At 44.2% G+C, this 22,980-nt stretch overlaps 1 long non-coding RNA gene across 1 annotated transcript in view; it reads right to left on the bottom strand.

Annotated features, from left to right (window-relative positions):
• LOC307179053 overlaps positions 1 to 22,980 on the bottom strand; it is a 181,921-nt gene that overhangs the window by 40,434 nt on the left and 118,507 nt on the right. The window contains exon 4 of the long non-coding RNA XR_013825321.1: positions 16,247 to 16,356. This is a non-coding gene — a long non-coding RNA (uncharacterized lncRNA). The remainder of the gene's footprint in view (positions 1 to 16,246; positions 16,357 to 22,980) is intronic.

Genomic DNA, 22,980 nt, shown 5'->3' with positions numbered 1-22,980 from the left:
AAACGCGTACCCTCAATTCAGAGCGGCGGTTGTCAAACATTTCAGAATTCAGCGGTAAAAATAAATTAACTTTATTAAAATAAAATAAGCAAATGAAATTGAATTCAAACCTCTTGGAAGGCAGAACCTGCTAGAAAGGAAAATCCACAGGAGCTGCCTTGACAGCCTGCCCTGGTCAGCACGGCCCCTGGTCCCCCTCCAGACCGGGCCAATAGGACAGGAAAGCTGGTTCCAGGTCCAGCCACGGACCCCAGCAGAAGCACCCTTTTCACGGCCATGTGCTCTGGCATGAATTTCTTGCAAAGGAAGGGTCAAGATGATGGGACAAGGGCAGACAGGGAGCACGAAGCCCTTGGGTCAACAGAAGTCCTGCCACGAAGTGAGGGGAAATGATGGATTTATATATTTAATGAAAAGTCACCTTTGGAAGAGTAATAAAAATATGGTCACGTAGGCAGGTATGTTCGGTGAGATCTTTTTTTTTTTTTAAATCGACACTCTGGAGCTATTGCTCTGGTACGATTCTTTTGTTAGCTCAGGTAATATTTTTGAAAAACAGCATTACAAAAGGTTAAATGTAGAACAGATGTAAGTTATAAAATACAAGCTGATCAAAGCTGAGATTTTGAGACAGATATGTTAGCAAATGATGATAAATCCGTCCCAGTAGGACTGTAAGAAGCAGACAAATGTAACTATGGAAGAGTGAAAGTCAAGGGTTGAAAATGGGGGAAGGGGAAAAAGAGTGAAAACAAATGTTGGAGTTAATTCCGGTGAACTCACGCAGAACATCAATGAATCTACGCCAAGATAGGACAAACGTGACGGACACAATGTACGCCATTTTCTTTAAAAGAATAATCAAATTCCTGGGTTTTGAATAATCCAATTATGGATTCAGATCCCAGAGCCTCAGCAGTCTCTCCTTAGACCAGTTTCTGACTCTGGGTTTCAACCTCTTCGAGCAACAGATGCCGGGTTCTGGTTTAAAGCCTTTAAAAATCGGCTTTCAAATTTGGGGATCTAAACTTCTCATTAAAAACCCAGATAATTTATAGTCACATCATTAAACCGCTTCCTCAGCCTACCATGATAAACTTATCACTGGGGGCGTGTGGGGAGATTTCAACAAAGCATTACGACTCCTTTCTGGGAAGGCAGCAGAGAAACAAAATTAAATAAATCAGCCTCTCTGTGTCAATAAATGAAGCCCATGAGAAGTAAACTATTTACTGAGGCTTAAGTGAAACAGAAAACATTTAAAGATCAAGAAAAAAGGAGGTAATTGTTCAGGCTGTCAGCAGGGGACCGCTGTGATAATTTGATCTGAACTCTGCTAACAAATGACTGAGCCGTTCTTCCAACTTTAGTATCTGTTTATGCTCCTACAAATTGAAACCCCACTGCTCAACTGCACAGAACAGGACCCGGTACAATAGCACATCAGCCCGCCGATTAGTTCAAGGTGGGGATGGATTAGCTGTCCATCCCAGGCCTCCGAGCCCTCCAGAATATTTTGTCTTTCCCTGCTGGGGTAAAAGGGTGCAGACATATGTAACTAATAAAGAAACAGGCTTCTATGGACTGGAGGCTGAATGAAAGGAATGCAGAACAAAACTATAAAATAATAATAGACAAAGGGGCAGTGAGGACCGGGGAACTCAATACCTCCGCTGCTCACCCAGGCGGGGCTCTGTAGCACCAGCAACCCCACAAGTTTTTAAAAGGAAAGGGGGTCTGTTGTGCGTGTGATCTCCTAGCACATGGTTCCTGGCCAGGCAAGCCCACATTCAGGACTGACGTGAGATCAAAAGCCTGATAAATGAGAGGAAAGGGAATGTTTGACCCACTAAGCCATATTCTACAAGAATCCCAGGCTTTTAAAGTAATAAGCGAGGCCATAAATTACAAGGTCTTGGATATATTCTGATGTATTCTGATGCATATGAATGTTATTCGAATATAATATTTTTAGAGAGATTCATGAGCCCTTGAATGCTTAAGAATCTAGTTCGCTATTAGAATTCTGTGTCTAGAGTTCACATTGGGAGAAAAGCAACTTATCTTCCTGTGGTTTCAGAAGCTAAAAGGGATAATTAGGTGAAAAATATGCTTTAAATAAATGGGAGCAAATTCAAAATGACACCAGACACCCATACACTGCTTCCTTAGATCAATAATGAGTCACATGTAGAAAGGAAACTTTGGGATTGAATGAAAAAGAAAAGATGAATAAAGGAATGTAGCAGCATAGCATAGGGTTAAAGACGTGGGCTCTGGAATTGAGGCCTTCCTCCACCATTATGAGCTGTGTGACCTTGGTCAGGTCACTTGGCCTCTTCAAGTCTTGGTTTCCTCATGTGTGAATAATAATAGTAATAATACCCCCTGTCCCAGAGAGCTATTAAGAAGACCAAAGGGGGAAGCATATAGGGGACGCAGTGACTGAACACATGGTTAGCCCTTCAGTAAATCTTTGTTGATGTGGTTATTATAATTATCAGTGAAAGACTGTATGGGTGTATAGATGAAAGGATGGAAAGAAAATTTTGGTTAATCTACCAAAAAAAAAAAAAAGCTCTGCTGAGAAATTAGAAAGCTTGTGGAAACAATGACTAAATACAAAGGAAGTTACTGCAAAAGTTTCCTACTCGTTAGGTTGTTTCATTTATTCTTTTGTACTTCTGCTGTTTTCCAAATTTTCAAACCATGCGTCCCGACCTCCTCTGAGGCAATGCTGACAAACGTTCCAGCAGAGGGCACTGGCCCCATTGAGAGTTGGGGGGACCATTTTGAAGATGGCCGCCTTAAGTGTCCCGAAGAAAGCATGCCTGCTAGCCACGGAGACAAAAACATGTATTTCCGTCCAGGCAAATTTGCCTTCAGACCAAAAGCATCTCACGGTGGCCAATGTTTTGCCTGCTAGGATGTTGCCAGATAAAACAATTGCTTACCAGAACCTAAATAGCTCCAAAAGCCATGCAATGAAGGAGGCAAAGGCAGAATGAAAAGAATACTTAAGCTTAAGCTTTTCATCCCTTTAGCTAGCCCAGTGGTTCTCAACCAGCGGGGATTTTGCTCCCGAGGGGATATGTGGCAACATCTGGAGACATTTTTGATTGTCACTCTGGAGAGTGGGAGGGGTTGCTACTGGCATCTGGTAGGTGGAGGCCAGGGATGCTGCTAAACGTTCTCCAGGATGTTCAGGACGGCCCACACAATGAAGAATTGTTGGCCCCAAATGTCAACAGTGCCAAAGTTGGGAAACTCTGATCTAGACTCAGGCATGACACTGGTTTCCCACTCGGCTCAGCTTGGCCGGGATACACATTAATGCTGGAGATGTGATGTTATTGAGCCTGAATCTCGGCAAATTAAAACCAAAAAATAATCATGAACAAAAGCTGCTCTTGGCCAACTAAGCTTCAGGGAGGGAGGAGAGAGAACAGGTGTTGAGAACAGGACTTTGATTTCCTAGTCCTAAACTCCAGAGAAACCAGCATGACCAGAAAGAACATGGTCCAGCTTTTCCTGTTTTCCCAGAGTGGAGAAGTCAATGGCCACAGACTTGAATCCTTAGAGCTGTACTGAGAATCCCTGAGGGATGCTGAATGCACTGAAAATTAACCAGAGGTGGTAGATGGATAGATTGGGTGGGAGGGAAGCCCATAATGGAGTCAGTCAGGATCTGAGTTTAAATCCTGGCTTTGTCTCTTAATAGTTGTGTCACTCTGGGCTAGCTAATCTCTCTGGGTCTCAGTTTCTTATCTGCAAATCAAAGTTAACTCCATCTACCTTGCAAAGTTGTGGTGAGGATTAAGTTAAACAATGTATCTAAAGTGTGATATTCTTAACTTCAAGAATGAAATCCATTTTTCAAACTGCCCAGTAGATGTTACATTAATTTCTAAAGTTAACCTACATTTATTGAGCACTCCCTAGGTACCACAATTTGCATTGATTACCTTCCTTTAGCCTTCTATTATTATCCCCATTTTTCAGATGGGGAAACTGAGTGGTAGAGGCAGGGTTTGAGCCCTAGTGGTCCAATGCCAAAGCCCACACTCTTAACCACTCCTCTATCCCACCTACCACATTTAAAGAGGTCAGGGCTAGAAGGAACATTAGAGATCGTTTAGGTAACCGTCCTAATTTCTCAGATGGACAACTGAGTCCCACAGGGACTAAGCAGTTTGCTCGTGACAGAGCTGGCATGGAAACTGGGGGTGGGGTAGGGTCCTGACTCCCATTTCTTTCAACAAAGAACAACTCTGAGTTTTGTTTTTTGTTTTCCAAATCAGATACCATTTTCCCAGCACAGGGTAAATACAGGACAAATCACTTAGTATGTGTATCTTAATAACCCGACTTGACTGAGATGAATGAATTCACGTTCAGTCATCATACAAGCCTATTAAATATTCTGGGAGGCTGCAGTATACATTTTAATGGATGTTGAAATACTGAGCGTGTGTGTTTATGGCTCTTTCAATCTTGCCAGTTTTACTAATATGATTAGTTCGGGAACCATTTCACATTGGGACTCAGACATCAACATAAAAACACAAAAGTTTCTAGAACATTCTGAGCCTTTTTTTTTTTGGAATGGAATATTTGGTTCTTACCTATGAGCTCAGTTAGGAAAGAAAAACATAAATGGCTGAAATCATGGCATTAGCCCCTCTTGAGGGATCCAGGGGTGGAAAGTTACCTCTGCTCACTGTGAAATAGTTTCTTGGTTATAATTGTACTACTTCCTTTTTGGGGGATCCAAGACTTCATAGACGCATATCTGGCTATACCCAAGTTTCGGGCATGAGGAGCCACGGGGCATGACGTGAGGTGCCCCAACCCTGCCTCTGATATTTAGCAGAACGTCCACAGTGCCATGGTAAACGGCAGCCAAAAGAGAATCAGCGTCTGGGAAAATGATTGAAAATGGCCAAGTGCCACAGTGAGAGTTGTTTGTTCTGGGAATGGAAGGAGGAAATTGTCAGAGGAAGTGAAATAGGAAATGAAGAGATCAAAGGGAGGAGGAAATGAGATTGAATTGAGCCCTTTTTGGATTCAACTTTGCCCTCTTAACCCATGTGAGGCAAAAAGATTAGCCTTTAAGCAGCTGGGATTGGGAGAAACACTTTCCAACGGGTGCATCCTGGCCATGGCAGCTCCCACATCCCACCCCACACGTGTACTGTGGCCGGAGAGCTGAGGGAAGCCAGGCCCACTTCCCACAGAAAGTCCAGTGGTGAGTGTCCCAAGCAAATCCTCAAATGCCGATTTAACCCGTAACACCCTTAAACCATGGGATGAGTCCGTATAACCCGAGTCCAGACTCTCTACCGCCAAAGGAAGTGAGGCGTCACCTAGAACCAGCCACTTTCCTAGTACCCAGGGTGGAAATGAGGTTTCCACAAGGCAGAGTTAACAGCAGGGATGGGGTCCCAGGGGGTAAGGGTTATGAGCTGCAGGGAATCGAGCCCTAGTGATGATCCTTTGTCCTGGTCCAAATCTATGGTCATTCCAGACCTTTGTAAGAACCCAAGTGCATCTGTCAGCTTCCCATCTTGGAGTTAGTACCTACATTCTCCAACTGGGGTTTTGGTCCCTCAGCCCAGGTAACACAAGTCTTTCAATGACAGATATTTATTGATCTCCTAGAGGGAGAGACTACAGGGACACAAGTGAACAAAACGGACTAAAATCTCCATTCTCATGGAGGAGATGTTCTAGTCGGGGCAGCAGGCAATCAAATAAGATCAACAGGTTAAATATATGAAATGTTTGATAAGTGCTAGGGAGAAGATTAAACCAGGGAAGTGAGATAGGGAGTGTTCTAGAAAGGGGGTCCAGGGAGGTGAGTTATTGAGCTTGGGGGACATCTGGGAAAAGAGCTTCTTTCCTACCCTTCTCTCCTCATGGCAAGCCCGCATCCACATCCTTCATGAGTTTTAAAGGGATTTTGCTTCTAGCAAACAGGAAAACTGGTAAGACAGGAACAAACAATAAAAGGTTTTCTCCCAAAGGCCCACTGAGATGCTAAAGAAGGGACTTTTGGTGCCCATCTTCAAACAATAAAACCAGACAGTCTGCATTCCAGAAAACCCACCCAGTGGGTCTTGTATCCTGGGCATTTTACTGGAAGAAGAGGGGTGGCAGTGGACAGAGATGGAGAGGGATGGGTGGGCAGCAGCCCTGGGCCTGGGAGGAGCATCATGGAGTTGGAGATGGCCTCTGTCCCTTCCTCAACACTTCCTGCCATGCCTCTGCACACCAGTTGTGTTGGTGAGACTCGGAGCCTGGGGTTGGGGAGGGATTGTTGCAGGTGGTAGAGAAATTGCAGCAGGGAGAAGGTGGCATTGAAGAATGAGGATAGCAGGGCGATTCCTGGGGCCACTGTTCTGGAAGGCTTTATACATATAGAATATAAGGAGTGAGGCTCTAGGTGAGCAATGGCCACTGTCCCTGCTCTAGACATCCAGATGGTGGCTTTTAGACACCTGGTTACTGCTCACAGCCTTGTACAATAAAGCTTGCAGATATTTGTCATATCAACAAGCAATTCCGAGATTTATAAACACACGTGCATGTGCACGCACACACACACACACACACGCACACTCCTTTCTATACCTAGTAAACCTTTGTTAAAGTTTTGAGGTGACAGAAGAGGAGGAATGGTTAGAGATCTAGATCACAGCTGTGCAAATGACTTCCTAACAGCCATCCCTACTTTTGTAACTCCTTCACTCCCAATCATCGGGGAGTTTTTCAGTGGCCAAGTCACTGCACATCCAACCATTTCCTGTGCTCTTCCCCTGCTGTTATCCCACCCAAGGGAACTGCAGTTCAGTTCTCACCAACTCCTGGTCTCACGCTCAGATCCAAGAGGTCTATCGTCAGCACTCCTAAATCTATCAAGGTGTTCAGAAGACCTTTTTGGTAAGATTTATGCTTCTTGGAAAGCAGTCCCCCATTTCAGATATATAGCAATAAGCCTCATAATTTGGGGGTTGAGGTGGGAGAATCACATGGCAGGCCAACTTCTGATCGCTCCGTGAAAAGCCCCACGTGGTGTCAGGACACAGTTACCTCTAACATGTGCTTCCTGGCTGCTTGGTTAAGTTCAAAATGCTACTAGGGCAAGTCTAGGGGAAGACTTCCAGGGATGCAGGGGAACGTGAAGGCCCTGGGTACCTAGAGGGAGGTGGGCAGAGCGAACTAGTCTGTGATCTGAGCCAAGAGTAAGCACTAAGAAAAGATTTTTCTGGCCCTTCTCTCCGCCCAGTCTCTTGACATCTTACCCCTTGGTGGTGGCTATCTGTTACTTTCTACTCAGCGTCTCTAACTTCAGGGGCACTCACATACACCTGCTGAGGCTGCCAATCACGTAGCCCCACCTCCCTGGCTGTGGCGGTGGGCATGTGACTCAAGCTGGCCAATCAGCACACTCTTTTTCTGTGCACAGTGATTGCTCGTCAGATGCATGTTAAGTCTCCCACTAGAGCTTGGGGAAGAAGTGTGCTCTTGTCTCTGAGCTCTAGCTAAAAAGATGATGTAAATAAATTGGATTTTGTCTTTACCTGTCGGAGATGGGGGCAGGTGTCTGAGTGTATATATAGGTGTCAGGGCAGCAAAGTGGCTCGATTGGGGCACTCATGCATCTTTAGACTTATAGCCCAGGATTTCTGCCCTCACTGCCACAAGTCACAAGGTCAAACAGTGTCATGCTGTCCATGGTTCCTCTCTTCTCTCCCAGGCTGGATTCCTCAACTCTTTTTCCTCTCACCTCATCCTTCTGTGCGCTTCCTCTGACCTGTCCCTGTTGGTCATCTGGGTTTAATGCTTGACTCCAGTAATCCTGAGTTTCCCAAACTTCAGACATACCTATATCACCTTCACATTTTTTTTTTTTTTTTGCTATAACCACTTACCATCTAGGCTACTAATTACTGAATACATTTCTTTAAACAGATTCACTACTTTTACTTAAGCAGTTTATTTTAAAAGAAAATTCTGTGTCATAATTATAAACTGAAAACCAGTGGCACTTGGCATAAATGGAATGTAAATAAAGACAGACAAGAATACTGTTATGAAGGTTGTGCCTCGGGTTGTACCTTAAAACCTGCTCTTTTCTTATTAAAAGGGAAGCTGGGAAGAGTTAGCAAAGTATTAAAGACATAATAGCAACCAAACTTAGAGATTCTCTTGTTGGTATGGAGAGATTGAGAAGAGATTGAAATGAGTTAATTTTCTCATTAACTCATTAATGCTGTGTCCATGTACACCTAAAATCACTTGAACTTTGGGAAATGCTAAACTAATCAATAATCAATATTTGTGCCCTTATATTCCATTTCCTTTTGTCCTATGCTCACCTTTCTCCCCCAGCTAGACTGTAAGTCCCTCTAATGCAGAGGCCAGACTTGTACTTCTTAATAATTCTACCTGAGAATACATAATCATGAAGCCCTTTATAGGCACTCCATAAATGCTTGCTGCCCCGGTCAAATCTAGCTGCATCTTCGGCTTGGAACTCTTGGGAGGCAGGGCTGCTATGTCTCTGAAGTCTTCAGGAGTACTCCCATGTTCCTGAGAATCTCTAGATGACAGTGATTCAGAGTCTCTTAAAACTCCCAGAGAAGAGATGCTTGGAGCTTGCATCTCTGTTAGTTCCTGCTCAGTTCCCCGTGTGCTCAGGCTGTATTCTCCATGTATATTGCCCTTTAGGACTGTAGTGAGACAGACCTGCTCTGCGGTACTGAGCTCACCAGACACGATCAGACAACCCAGTTTTTTTCCTGGGATGAAACTGATCCACAGTATGGCTCTTGCACACGTGATGACAAATACTGGAATTCAGAGTTAGATCTTGAGGTCAATTATCTTTTCCATGAGTATCTCATGGTGAGATCCAAGTTTCAGAGGAGGAGGTATACAAAGACTCCGGAGTCATTTTGTCTCATTAACAGCCTGCAGAAGTCCCAAGTCTCTCTTCACTGTCCTGGCTGGTTTGTTTAGCGGCTGGATTGGGGGTGGGGGAGGGGAGAAAATCGGTCATGAAAATTATACTTGAGAACACAAATCCTTTTTGTGAAGCAAGAGGACAGAGTGTTGATTTGTCACAGGAATAGGTTTCTAGCCTTCTTGGTCTAGGAATCTAGTTTTGGGGGGGTTTGTTTGTTTGTTTAATTAGCTGGATATTTAACATTTAAGAACAGTGCCCTATATAGCAATAGTTAAGGCCTGTGTAGACTCTCAATGAATCCCCCAACAGAAGTGATTTGTTAGCGGGCGCTTGAGATCACCGGCGACAATTCATTTCTGTAGAGTAATGTAAACTAATTATCTACAATGCGGAAGCAAGGACTGTGCCTGCATGATAAATTGCAGAATATTGCATTATAAGAAGAAATATTAATTCACATAACATAACATTAAAATTGATGACAAACTTTTCCCTTTTTTAATTGTTTAATTTTTTAATTACTATTGTCTTACAGCAGCTGACATCACATACCTCCAGAGGCACACAAATGTATTTGCCTGAAAGCACATTCTTTGCAAGAAGAAAACAGGGTTATTCAGAAAACGAGCGTCTCTTAGTTCTTTCTTTCATTTCATGGAAATTTATTTTCTCTCCTGGGAAATAAATTTTAATATGGCGGGGGAGAGGATTTTTTCTTAGCATATTAGTATATTTTTAATCAGAGAAAGTCTTAAACTTTTAATAAAATTGAAGGCAGCATAACCATCAAGATAAACACAAAATTCTAAGAATTAACATTTTGACTGGAGGGTTGCACTTTATACTTTCTCTCGATCACAGAGTGTTATTTGCCACCATTTTCTGTCCCTGAGCGCTTAAGATAAAACTGGCAACTTGATGGAGAGATTCCTATCACTTAGTTCTCTCCATAGGTTTAGCAGAAAAATGCCTAATTGAATTATTTATTTCTTTGCTGTTCCAAATGAAATTAACAGTCTAGGTCCAGAATGAGTGGATCTTGACAAGAATGTCAATCAAGCAAGTGGCTCTTAGGTCATTACACTGAGATTGGATGGGGGCAGGGAGGCGGCAGAGGAGGGAGGAGGGGGAGGGGCTTTGCAAGGCACCATGTTGTCAGTTCAAGGGCTGGTTCAACTCATCCCTGGATTTCTCTACAGCTTACAACTTCTGTGGCATCCAAGAACCTTTGGGGATTTGGGCATGAAGACCCATAGCCCCAGATGAGTGGACATGTACTGTAGGACCTTATTCCCTTCCCTCCTAGCCACAGCTTATTGGGACAGAGGTTCTGACCCAAAGGTAATAAATCTCTAGACAGTTCTATGGCATAGTCTGGTGCCAAGAACTCTGGCTAAATTGAGGTGACCAGAGTCCTCTCCTGCGACTATAGGCTGAGAGGCTGACAGTGAGGGTTGTGCAGACAGGTTGAGTAGTGTTATGGGCTGGTGGCCACCTTGGAAGTCAAAGAAGAGAGAGAGAGACAGAAATAGATAAGGCAAGAAAAAGTGGAGATAAGAAACTGTGTAGCCCATGGGGGAGGGCTGAAAAGTGTTGACTGTTTGGCCCCTGGTAATAAGTTCCCTGAAACCTGGCTGTATTGTCTTTGGACTCCAGGAGCCCTTAGTATACTTGTGATAACCCCATATTTTTATTTGCACTAGCTTGAGTGTCTTGCTGTGCCTTGCTACTGACTAGTACATCCTTGGAGGAAGCACATTGGCTGTTTCTCGACAGTCATCTTCTTTCACCTCTGGATCTTTGCACACACAGCTCTCTCTGCCCGGAGTATCTTTTCTCTGCCTTCCTTTGCTGAATCAACTATTGCCCTTCCCCGTGTCTCACCCAGGAATCCCCCTCTTCCAGAAGGCTTTCTATTTTTAATTTTTTAACATCTTTATTAAAGTATAATTGCTTTACAATGGTGTGTCAGTTTCTGCTTTATAACAAAGTGAATCAGTTATACATATACATATGTCCCCATATCTCTTCCCTCTTGCATCTCCCTCCCTCCCACCCTCCCTATCCCACTCCTCTAGGTGGTCACAAAGCACAGAGCTGATCTCCCTGTGCTATGCGGCTGCTTCCCACTAGCTATCTATTTTACGTTTGGTAGTGTATATATGTCCATGCCACTCTCTCACCCTGTCCCAGCTTACCCTTCCCCCTCCCCGTATCCTTAAGTCCATTCTCTAGTAGGTCTGCATCTTTATTCCCGTCTTGCCCCTAGGTTCTTCTGACCATTTTCTTTTTTTTTTTAGATTCCATATATATGTGTTAGCATATGGTATTTGCTTTTCTCTTTCTGACTTACTTCACTCTGTATGACAGTCTCTAGGTCTATCCACCTCACTACAAATAACTCAGTTTCATTCCTTTTTATGGCTGAGTAATATTCCATTGTATATATGTGCCACATCTTCTTTATCTGACCCACCATGAGTTAGGTGCCTTTCTCCTCTGTTCCCACAGTCCCTCTGCTGTGACCTTCACCACACTGTGCGGTTAACCATCCTACGTGTCTGACTGTGAACTCTGTAACATCCATCTCTTAATTTTAAGACCTGGGATGCTGAAAAGGCTCTCTACCATTTTACTTCAAGATTGAAAGTCAAAAAATCAACTCATAATCTTGCATACTCATTCTTTGGCTTGGCATCCAAAACTCTTCATAATTTGACCCAAATCGTATTTCCTGATCTATTTCTCACAATGGAGGCCATATTCTATTCAATAAAACAAACACATCAAGAGCCTGCTTACAATGTGCAAAGCACATGGCTGCTAAGCTAGATGTTTGCTGCGTTTGAATCCTATTCGGTAATGTCCTCACTTTAAGTCTTTTTTACTTGCAGAATTCTCTCTATCATAAATGACTCCTCTCACCCGTCTCCAGTTCTCAACAACCTACTTTTCCCTCCAAATCCAGCTCAAAAATGAGTCCCTTACCCAGGTGATCTCTGGTCTGTCCAACTTACTCTCTATCTCCGGCAGAAAGAGAAAGTGCCTTTCGGGGACTCCCTCTGCACCCCAGGCCCACCAGGCGTAAGGCAGTCAGAAGAGTCTGAGCTGGATCTTGCCTCACTCTCCTCATTATAATCATAATCTCTTCAAGGGTCAGAGCCATGCCTCATCCTGGGCACCCTCTCTCCACAACACAGACACACATACACACACACACACAAATTAAAGGCAGGATTTTTTCCACTTAAAGCATCCTTGGGCTAGGAGAACCTTAGCCTTCCAGGGCATTTTCTTCATCTTATCAGAAAGAAACAAATGATAATAAAATAGCACTTTGTAGTGTAGATTAAGGACAAATACTCTAAAATTAGTGCCTGGGATGTTCAACCTAATACCCATTCTTTGTTGTTGTTTTTTTTTCGGTACGCGGGCCTCTCACTGCTGTGGCCTCTCCCGTTGCGGAGCACAGGCTCCGGACGCGCAGGCCCAGCGGCCATGGCTCACGGGCCCAGCCGCTCCGCGGCATGTGGGATCCTCCCGGACCGGGCACGAACCCGTGTCCCCTGCACCGGCAGGCGGACTCTCAACCACTGCGCTACCAGGGAAGCCCCTAATACCCATTCTTGATCCGCAGGCTAGAAGGGTAAGTCCACATCTTCTGAACCATGGGTCTCAGCTCCCTCAGGCTTCCGGTCTCCAGGAGAAGGTTCAGCTGTATTCACTACTGTGTTCACAAGGTGATCTAAGTGGACTGGCCCATCTTAGAAAATATTGGGGTGGCCAAAACGTTTGTTCGGCTTTAAGTACCAATAAAAACCACATTTTTCATTTTCACGAAGAACTATGGAAAACAGATCCACTAACCGAACGAACTTCTTGGCCAACCCAATATTTCGACAGATATTAGAATAAAAAGGGAGTTCTGATCTCCTTGATTACCCAAGGTCTCAGTTACTGGTGTATCACGCCTTCTGACCTATTAAGGTTTTACTGCAGTTAAGAAATACTGGGGAGGAAAGATCCTTTCTTATTCAATTATTTTATGCCTCAGCATTAGTGCTATTACTTATGCCCCAAAGAAAGAAGGAGTATCATTATCATCTGCAAAATGAAACCAAAACAATTACAACAACGTTGCTACAAAAGACTTATTGAACACTTACTATGTGCCCGATGTTGTTCAGAGAACTTTATCTGTATTAACCGACTTAATCCTTAGAGCATCCCTAAGAAGTAGGAACTGTCACGTTCCCATTTTGTAGATGAATAAAATGAGACACAGAAAGATTAAATAACTCGCTCAATAACAGACGGCTGATATATGATGGAGCTGGGACTTGAACCCCAGCAAGGTGGGTTCCTAAGCTATTCTTCTCAACTGCTGTGCTCTGCTTTACAAAGCAAGTGGGTGAGCTAGGCTGCCCTCCTGCAGTGGCTTTCAACTAAACATTCATCTGCTAATAACTTATCACTTGGCTCTGTTCTCTTGCAAGGTAAGAGTTTCAGAGGTGAATTTTGTTCATCTTATCTGTCCACTCATGATATAAATAATGAAATAAAGCAGGTGAAGGATATTTGACTGGTGGAGAATACAGGGTAGGATCTCAAAAGTCAGTTCCCTTTCCCACCATCACCATTTGCCCCTTCCCTAGACAGCACAGCAGAATGTCCCAAATTCAGTCACTTCAGCACCACTGTTCTGGCTTTTCTCCATTTGCCGGCCCCCATTCCTTCCGTCTCCACCCTGCTCTGTGCCCTAGGAGGCTGACCTCCGAGGACTGCATCTCCCAGCCTCTCCCTTGACCTTGGCTTCTGATTGGGTTGGGCTGATATAGGTCACCAGCAGCATGTTGGAAGGTGGAAGCAGGGAGAGGTCAGGGTGTCTATTTCCCTGCTTCCCAATGGGGCAACTCTTTCCCACCTCCTAAGTCCCAGGTCTCATGTAGCTCTGGGGAAACCCCTCCTTTCCCTCACACTCAGCCCTCAGAGGCTAATGGCTTCCCATAGTTTCTAGTTCTGAGTGTTCACCAGACTATTTGGTCCCCCTCACCCTGCCCAAGTGTCTGTAACTAGTCATTTCATTAACCTCTTTCCAGTTAATTCTTTGAGCATGCCATTTATGCCTCTTAGAACAATCTTCTTGATTCTGCCTTATCCAGGTCCTTGTCTTATCCAAGGACTACTTATTTTTTTTTTTTTTTTTTTTTGCGGTACGCGGGCCTCTCACTGTTGTGGCCTCTCCCGTTGCGGAGCACAGGCTCCGGACGCGCAGGCTCAGCGGCCATGGCTCACGGGTCCAGCCGCTCCGCGGCATGTGGGATCCTCCCGGACCGGGACACGAATCCGTGTCCCCTGCATCAGCAGGCGAACTCTCAACCACTGCGCCACCAGGGAAGCCCCCAAGGACTACTTATTGATATTTACCTAATATTTTTTCTTAAAACCAGTTAAATTATTTTATGTTTCAATTATTTTAAAGTAGACACTCAACCCCTATCATAAGTGAAAAACAATGTCCATTTATCCTAAATCAACCACAGCCATTAAAAAAAGCAGGGCAAACAAATCAACATAATTAATCTCTAGCTAGCTACTATTGTAGCTACTAGCTACACAGCTTTGCCTGAGCCCTCCCCAATCTTTGGTAAAACTGGAGGTAAACGAGTTTAAAAGGTGTTAAAGACATCCTACCACTAAACTGAGATGTCCTGGTTGATACAACCAGAAGGATCGTGAGAGGATTGTTAAGGGAATAACTTTCTCGTGGTGTGAATCTATGGTATTTGATACTCCATCCCAAAGGCAGCTTGTGTCCCAACTTTTGGATAATCCTGCCCCACAGCAACCAGTACCAAGTAGCCACGGACACAGTTTATAACCTCAAATTATGTCTTTGAGGTGAAACTAGAAGATACTAGATGCTACTAGAAGATACTAGAAGATGATACTAGCAGAAGGAAGCGTAATAGCCATTCACACATTGGCATGAAATAATTCCCTCTCTCCACAACCGTGAGGCAGTGCTGACAGCAACCACACGCGTCCAAGAGAAGTTGGGTCTTTCTCTACTCATACTCTTCGCAATGCAAACTGGACAAACAGGAACAAGCAGGTAGGATGAGTGTCAACGTCAGCATGTATGTGTGCGTTCCTGTTAGGTTAGAGGTGCGTCAGGAAGTTAAACCTTACCAAGGCAAACGGTTTAAGGTATGCACACGGTGACGCTTCTTATTGGCTGGTGTGAGTGATACAAACAACATCAATACGTTTCTTTTTCACAGTCTGATAGCCATGAACTATTAATTCCACAGCGTCAGCAGGACAGCGTTCATCAGATATACTCATTCCTCGTCGGTGTTCCAGCTAGGTTGAAAACACTTGTTTCAAGCATGTCCAAGGGCTTTCTTTTGTTACATTCACCCTACCCTGTCGCTCCTGCTGTGTTTTATTAGGCAAATATAAAATTAACAGCACAGCAATAATTATTTCCTAAACTGGTTCCAACACAAATTTCCAATTTGAGGTCAGATGTATTGCCTAATAAAATTTTTACAGCTGCAGTCAAATTGTGGTAGTTAATTCCTGGAAAATACAATTCTTAATTCACCAGAATTAGTTTTAAGTCTTGATTCATCCTCTAAAGACGAATGTGTATTACTGCCGTTTATACAAAATGTTCAAACAGTAATATCCAATATAACAGCTTGCATAATTTCAGCTAATTCTGTTAGAAGTATCTGACCTACTTATACTTTCACTGAACCATACATCATGGTTTTAAGATCCTTGGGTCTGATCTTTCTAAATTGCCCTTTCCCGACTGTGTAAGTATTGCTTAATGTTACGCAGCTAAACACGGAATCATGTCAAAGAGGAAAGAATAATTAGAATATCTATGAAGCAGTATTCTATTTATACTCCTACGGCTACTAGTCATTTGTTACTTCCAGACCTATGCCTTAATCACAGACTCTAAGCTACTGTTCTGAACTGCAAAATTCACACACATGTACCTGCAGAATTCAAAACATTTCATCTGCTCAGTTTCTTCCAAACCTTAAAATGTAATTTAAAAATTTAAATAATAAATTAAGGAAAAATATTAATAACAAACACAGCACCTATTATGTGCTAGGCTCTGTTCTAAGTGTCTTAGATCTGTTAACTTTTTAATCCTTACAACAATCCTGGGAGACATGAGCTTTTATTATTATACCCATTTAACAGATGAGAAAACAGAGTCACAGAGATAGTAAGTAACTTATCACATACCACAAAGTTGCACAACAAGTGGCAGAGCTGGGATTCAAGTGTAGGAAATCTGGCCCTGGAGTCTCTGCTTTTGATCACTTTGTAATATTGCGTGAGGTAAAGAGTCAGACCTAAAACAAACAAATGATCAATATTCACCATAGCTGGTAGGTCCGTATTCTTTTCTTTTGAACTATGTAGTGAAGGCAGCACAAGAGGAATGGGACAAACATGAAACATTTGGAGATATGAAAGATAAATAGGAGAATAGTGCATGATTTATCCCATCTAAACATTGTTTCCTAAGTGTCTAAGACACGCCATTTTGGCACCTGGCTGTAGAGTGGTGGAAAGGACCAAATTCTGTACCCTGACCTGAGTTAATTCCTGTTTGGCCACTTTCTAGCTATGTGGGCTGAAGCAAAGCACTGAGTGTTTCTGTAACTTCATCTCCCTCATTTGTAAACGGGGATACATCTGTTTCCTGCCCAGTCCATTGCACCCTACTTTTCATGCACTGATTTCTCTGTTAGTTAGGGTTCTTGAGTTGCAAGCAACAGAAAGCAGCCCTGGCTAATTTAAGCAAAACAAATTAGTGGGAGAGTTGTGGAGTAGCCACGTTATGAAATGAAAAGCCAAAGAATCAGCTGGAGAAGGACAGAGAGTAGAGTCACTCAGGGTTACAGCGACAACTAAAAGAGATAAAGCATGCCAAGCCCATGGTACTTTGAAGGCACTCAGTAAAGCTTCATTCTTTCCCCTTCTGTCCTGGGCTTCTTTTCACCACGTTCTTCATCCCTTCCAACACATACTGTGCGCCTGCTCTACGCAAAGCACCATGATGAGTATAAAGAATGGGAAAGGGAATAACTCAGTCCCTGCCAAAAAGCCAGCAATGCCCTCACCCACAGTATTATTCTATGATGTTGAGAAATACCCAAATGAATCATTCATCTCTGAAATAAATGGCTAATGTCAAAACATTTACTAATGCAGACAGAGCTGACTGAAATAAATGACTGAATAACCCATTGTTTGAAAATCTACGAGAGTAATATATATTACAATCAGATAAATCAAAATTACAAAAGATTTTCTGCTGCTTTTCAAAATGCTTGCCAGAAGTTGGTCAAATGACAGTAAGAAGGATAATCAGTTTAACAAGTGGTTGCCAGTTACCTCTAGGGAATGAAACTGGGGCGGGGCGGGGGGGGGGAAGGGGGCAGTGGGGGAGGCGGAGGGAGGAGTGGGGGACAGGCAGGAAGACCACTTTTCAGTTGATAATCTCCTGGAGGGTTTGCATTTTTTGACTAAATGTATGTGCTTATTTTATAATAACCGAATAACGCGTTTAAAAATAGACTCAGCAGGGCACATTTGGTTGCTTTAAAAATACCCAGCTTGAGTTAGCCTAGGCAGAAAGGGGGGATTTAGTGGCTCAGGACTGGAGGGAAGGGAGGGAGTGGAGCTAGAACTGGCCCTTCTCTCTTTACCTCTGTATCTCCATCACTACTTCTTGTCTCTGCATTTCTCTTCCTGTGGCTGTTGCCATGAGGCTAGAACTTCTGCTGCTGGCTCTTTCCAGCTCACATCCTCACAGCTTTGTGATTAGAAAGGAAAACAGTTTTTCTCTCTCGTTTCAGTTGGAAAATCCCTAGGGGAGGGCCTAGCAAGGTGGGAAGTTAAAGGTATAGGGGTGGTTGCAAAGAGTATAGTCAAGGGCAACCTTCTGCAGGAAGTGACATTTGAACGGAGACCTGAGTGGATGAAAGAGGGTGTCCTCCAGGCAGATTCAACAGCATGTACAAAGGCTTTAAGGTGCAATGAGGTTGACATGTTTGGGGAGCAGCAAGCAGGGTGCCCCGGTTGGGGCAGAGGAGGGAAGTGGGCGATGGAGGGGAATGAGGATGGGGACCCTTCGGGGCCAGGTCTCTCTTATGAATGTTATTCTGCATGTAATGAGGAGCCCTGGAGTGGTTCAAGTCAGGGAGCGACACGATTCAATTTATTGTTCTAAAGTGCCTGGTCAGTGGTAGGCTCTTGATAAATATTTGTTAACAATTAAAAAAAAAAAAAAACTCAGACCAAAAAAAAAATTTTAATAGTCTCCTTGGCAGAAGAGGGACTGTCCTACTAATGATGAAAACGCACTGACGTTGGTCCAGTGCTTTATAGCTTACAAAGCTCTTTCACCCTGATGATCTCATCCGACCTCTCGTTTGGACGCATAATATATGACCGTGCGACACCACGGCCCGCAAGCGCCGTGGAGACCAGTCTGCGGCTCTGCGCCAGGTGACACTCACAGCTGTCACTGGCAGGCGTGGGCTGAGGTCTCCGAAGATCTCGCAGGGACACCCACTCCTTAGCATGCTCTCCCAAACCCAAGTGGGGACATTCCCACACCCATCTTCCCGGAACCATCATGAAGGCTGACCTTTGCAAGCCAGAGGCCCGGGGAGACCAGATCAAGAGGAGATTATCTATGCTCTGGGAGATTGCCTTTTTTTTTCCTTTCTCTTCTACTAAAACATTAGGGTTTCTTTAGTGGTTAAAAAAGAAAAATTATTGAAACTGACCCTCAGGCCTGAGATTAAGGCCATTAGAAACAATGGCAGTGGGGCGCCCCTAAAGGAGCCCCTGATTTAAAGAGCTGGGGTCAAAGCCCTCCGTTACATCATGGGGCCCCTCTCTGAAGCAGGGCTGGACAGTCACCACCCCCAGACTCATGGCGCCTCAGGCCACAGCCTCAGAAATCACCATGTCCTCCGGGTTTCTCAGCCTCAGTTACGGCCATCTTTCCTCTGCTATTCCCCACCCATATGGGGAAAGGAGGACTCTTAACCTTTCTTCCTGGGAGCACTGGGACTGAGGGAGGGAGGGGGAAAGGGTGGAAGGGAGGGAAGGAGAGAGAGGAAAGGGGATGGATACCCCAGGCTCCCTCCCACAATCCAGGCAGGTCAGGGTGCTGGTCTCACATCTCTTACTAACAATCCTTGTGACCTTGGGCAAAGGGTAAACCAGCTGCCCAGTGGGGCTTAGCCAAGTTTGAAGTTCAAAGGGTTCCTGGTTCAAAGGCAGTGGTAAAAGACTGAGGCATTTCGAGCTCAACCCCCTTAAAATGTGGGATGGGAGCCCCAGTCTTCCAAGTGATGATCTCAGAGGCTGCCCTGGCCTCAGAGGCTGGCCTTTACCACTGACATGCCCTTTTTACCCTGGCATTTCACGTTAGACATGGTGCTTAAAATGTCCTTAGTCTCAGTGTATTTTTAAACATTTCTTCGTGCCACTTTCCAGCTACTTCTTACAAGAGTCATAAGATAGGGTCTTTAGAATTTGCGGAATGAATGCCATTGTTGATGGGCTGTTGCAAAATCATCAGCAAAATACATGTGTGCATTCCGGACTCCAAAATACAGTCATAATAGAAAGAAATTAAATCTGCATTTTTCTGTTGTCAATCATGTTTATTAAATTGAAAAAAAAAAGTCTTCTCTCCCAGGCAGTATGAAATGTAGAGGGAAAATGAATTTATTCTCTGTTGGAGAACTGGGCAAAAGAATGTCATTAACAGGTGCAATTATGCATTCTGACGCAAAGTGCTTCAAGCTGACAGTCGGCAAACTTACAGTGGAGCTCCCAGACCACAGGCTGCAAATTCTCTAACAACTTTATTCATACATGCTGGCCTACAGTTCAATCCTACTTCCTTTGAGTATCTCCTGCAAATAAAAGGCCCCATTCTTTGGCTTCCCCTGGCTTTATTCGGAGTGAAAACACCACTTTGTGCCCACGTTGTGTTAAAATAACAGATTTGTGCTCGTTCCTGTAGGTTTCTGATGGGAGGACGGAGGCAGGCTATCTTCACTGCGGATGGTGAGCCGCCTTTTTGAGGAGGTTGGAGAGAAAGGGTCTCCAACAGGGAACCTTTGTCCTGCGATGCAAATGAGCCTCTGCAAATGGTGCAGACAATGCCAGCCCCGGCCCAGCCTCAAACCCATCCATCTGCAGCTATTTTGTTAACCCGATGTTTCATACATTCTTTCTCTCACACACAATACTTGATGTTGACAGCTGTGAATTTTAAACAACCATTCTGTGTATGTTTTTCTAATTTTGTGTATGCAGATTGTTTCTCCATATTGGGGGGTTGGAAGCCTAGTACCTAAAGGACGTGTTCCTTCCCTTGGAGATTTCATGCTTTTCAAAAGTCTCAGCGATTCTGACTGCTAAACAAAGTAGAAATTCACTGTGCTCACCAGCAGCATTTGGAAGGACCCGGAGCGCAGAAGCACTGTTGAAATGGACAAGGTTGCAGGAGATTGCAAAGCAGAACAGCCTGGAGGCAGGTCTCCAGGGTGACACGCCACTCAGACAGGCTCCGGTGGCCCCTGGAAGCTCAGTCCTCCTTCGTGTCTGCCCTTGCTTATCTGTAAAATGGGCCACAAGAACATTCTCAAAAGGCTGAAAATAAAGACATCCCACATCCAGGCCATCAACTCAGTTTTATTTCTCCTTACATTGTTCTGGCAGCCAATCTCTTTTCTTAGATAGAGTCCAAAGCCATGGATGTGTTTTTAAGCATGAAGGAAAACAAAATGAGCTCCCAGACGGAGGACTGTGTTCACAAGGCACGAGATTGGCAGCATGACTTTTTAAATTTGTGTGTCTATTTATATTTTTGTCTCTTTGATGTGCGGCAGTTCGCAACCAAAACACATAGGCTAGAGACAGAAACTCTGGACATGAAAAAAGGAGGTTGCGAATAGGGCAGTCATAAGGCTCATTATGTCTGCTACCATTGAACATTGGGATCTGACTCAGAGCTTCCTGGCAGCAAGAGTGAAAGGGGAATGATGACCAATGACAAAGGCTCACTTCACTTGAGCATACAGTTCTTCAGAGGGGAGAAACATTTTCCCAGGTACTTTGTTGTAAAATAAACTTTACACTCAAGGCTCTTCATAAGGGGGCAATGAAAAAGAAGTTCAACGTCAACTTGAGAGCAGATGCAGTTGTTAAATTCCAGAGCAAGGGTAAAAAAGTAAGGCAAATGGGCACCTGTCTAGTGCCCACTCCAGCTGCCTGGTGGTTCACAGAGCCTGTTGTGAGAAGAATTCAAGGCCACATCGAGGCCGGGCAGAGAAGAGGGCAGATGATTGACCACGTGTGTGCTGTGGAACTCCTCACCTTGGGCTAAACAAATCCGGCACAAATGAGCAGGATTCTGGTGTCCAGCTTGATCCAAAGATAGAACTCTGGGGCCTCGAGGGGTGTATGGCTGTCATGATCCTTAGATGTCCCTGAATAACACTGTTCTCAGCTGGGCCTTCCAGGGGAGCTGGAAGGCTGCCTGGAGTTTCTATCAATGCTTGGAAGACAGAGGAAGCAGGTGGTGGGGTTGACAGCTTAAACTGTAGAAGCCCGACCTGTAATCACATCTAGATTCAAGGCCATACCACCTCCACATGGGCCCGGCCTGGGCCAGATGCTTCTTCTTTAATTATAAAATATTTCTGTAGGACTTTAGGGAACTTTCACTTTCTCTTACTTTTCTGTATTGTGTGAACGTATTATAACACATATTACTTTTACAATCTGAAAAGAGTAGGTCGATCATTTTAAATTAGCCATTTTTGCCTTTTCTTTTTCTTTTTCAGCCTCAGGTTATACCAACACTCAGTAAGGGCTGTCCTTTCACTGCACTAGAACACAAAATTGATGAACAGATCTCATCTAATTGGATGCCCAATATCTGGATCGGTCTAGCTCAGCCCACTCTTGGAGAAAAGCAGATGATAAGACGACAAATTTGGAGAGTCTGTGATGGCTACAGATGGTTCTCGGCTCCAACAGGGCCACCCAATCACACCCAGGTGCTAGGACCTCCACGTCGACAGGACAGTAGCCAACGTGGGATCCTAAAGGCCTGGGGGCTCCCACACCATCGAGCGAAAAATTTAAAAAAAACCTATTCACGGGACTTCACTAATAATTAAGGCAGGACATACAAGAAGGAAACATCCAAGAACAAAAACTGTTCAAAAACTGGATGGCTTGGGCAGAAGATGGAAAGTCCAGGTAACTCGGCTGGATCCGTAGGTGCCACCTTCTACCTCATAGGGATCTGGGCACACAGACGCCTGTTTCTCTCTCAGTTCTGAGACTCTGCTTTTCTGAAAGTGTCTGAACACTTTCCAGAAGACTGTGTAGCAGGAGTGAATTTTTCAAAGCTGTTTTTTGGTTAGCCTTCAATTAACCAGAAAATGAGATTAATTGTGCATGAACTTCTATTTCCAGGACTCCAACGGACCCAAGGAATATGCAAATCTGGGTAAAAATAAGTCAGGTTATAAGGGAGCTCTCTTGTATTTGTTTTAGAGCGTAGAAGAATGGAAAAACAAGACAGTGAGGGCCCGGGGCCAAAGAAAATGCTATATTTAGAGGCGGAGGGCTTTGTTTGGCCCTGATACCGGTGTAGACACAGACAGTCAGGAACAAGGGGGCCATTCAATCAATCCACCTGACACCCTCTGTCGCCGGCCCGTGTGTTCTTGCAGGCACCAAGCTCAAAACCGTCCCGAAAGAGGCTGTCGACGGAAAAGAGGTAACAGCTGCTCTGTGGCAATTAACCAACAGTTTCTGTTGCTGAAGGAGATGATTTTGGATGGCGTAAAGAGATTCAAATAAAAATGTCAACATGCCCATTACAGATGAAAGTTTGGAAAACTTAAGTGGCCCTGAATTAATCACTA

The sequence above is a fragment of the Stenella coeruleoalba genome, assembly GCF_951394435.1.
Source record: "Stenella coeruleoalba genome assembly, chromosome: 20".
Classification (NCBI taxonomy): Eukaryota; Metazoa; Chordata; class Mammalia; order Artiodactyla; family Delphinidae; genus Stenella; species Stenella coeruleoalba.
The sequence above is the reverse complement of the archived record's forward strand: the minus strand, read 5'-3'. Positions and strand labels throughout refer to the sequence as shown.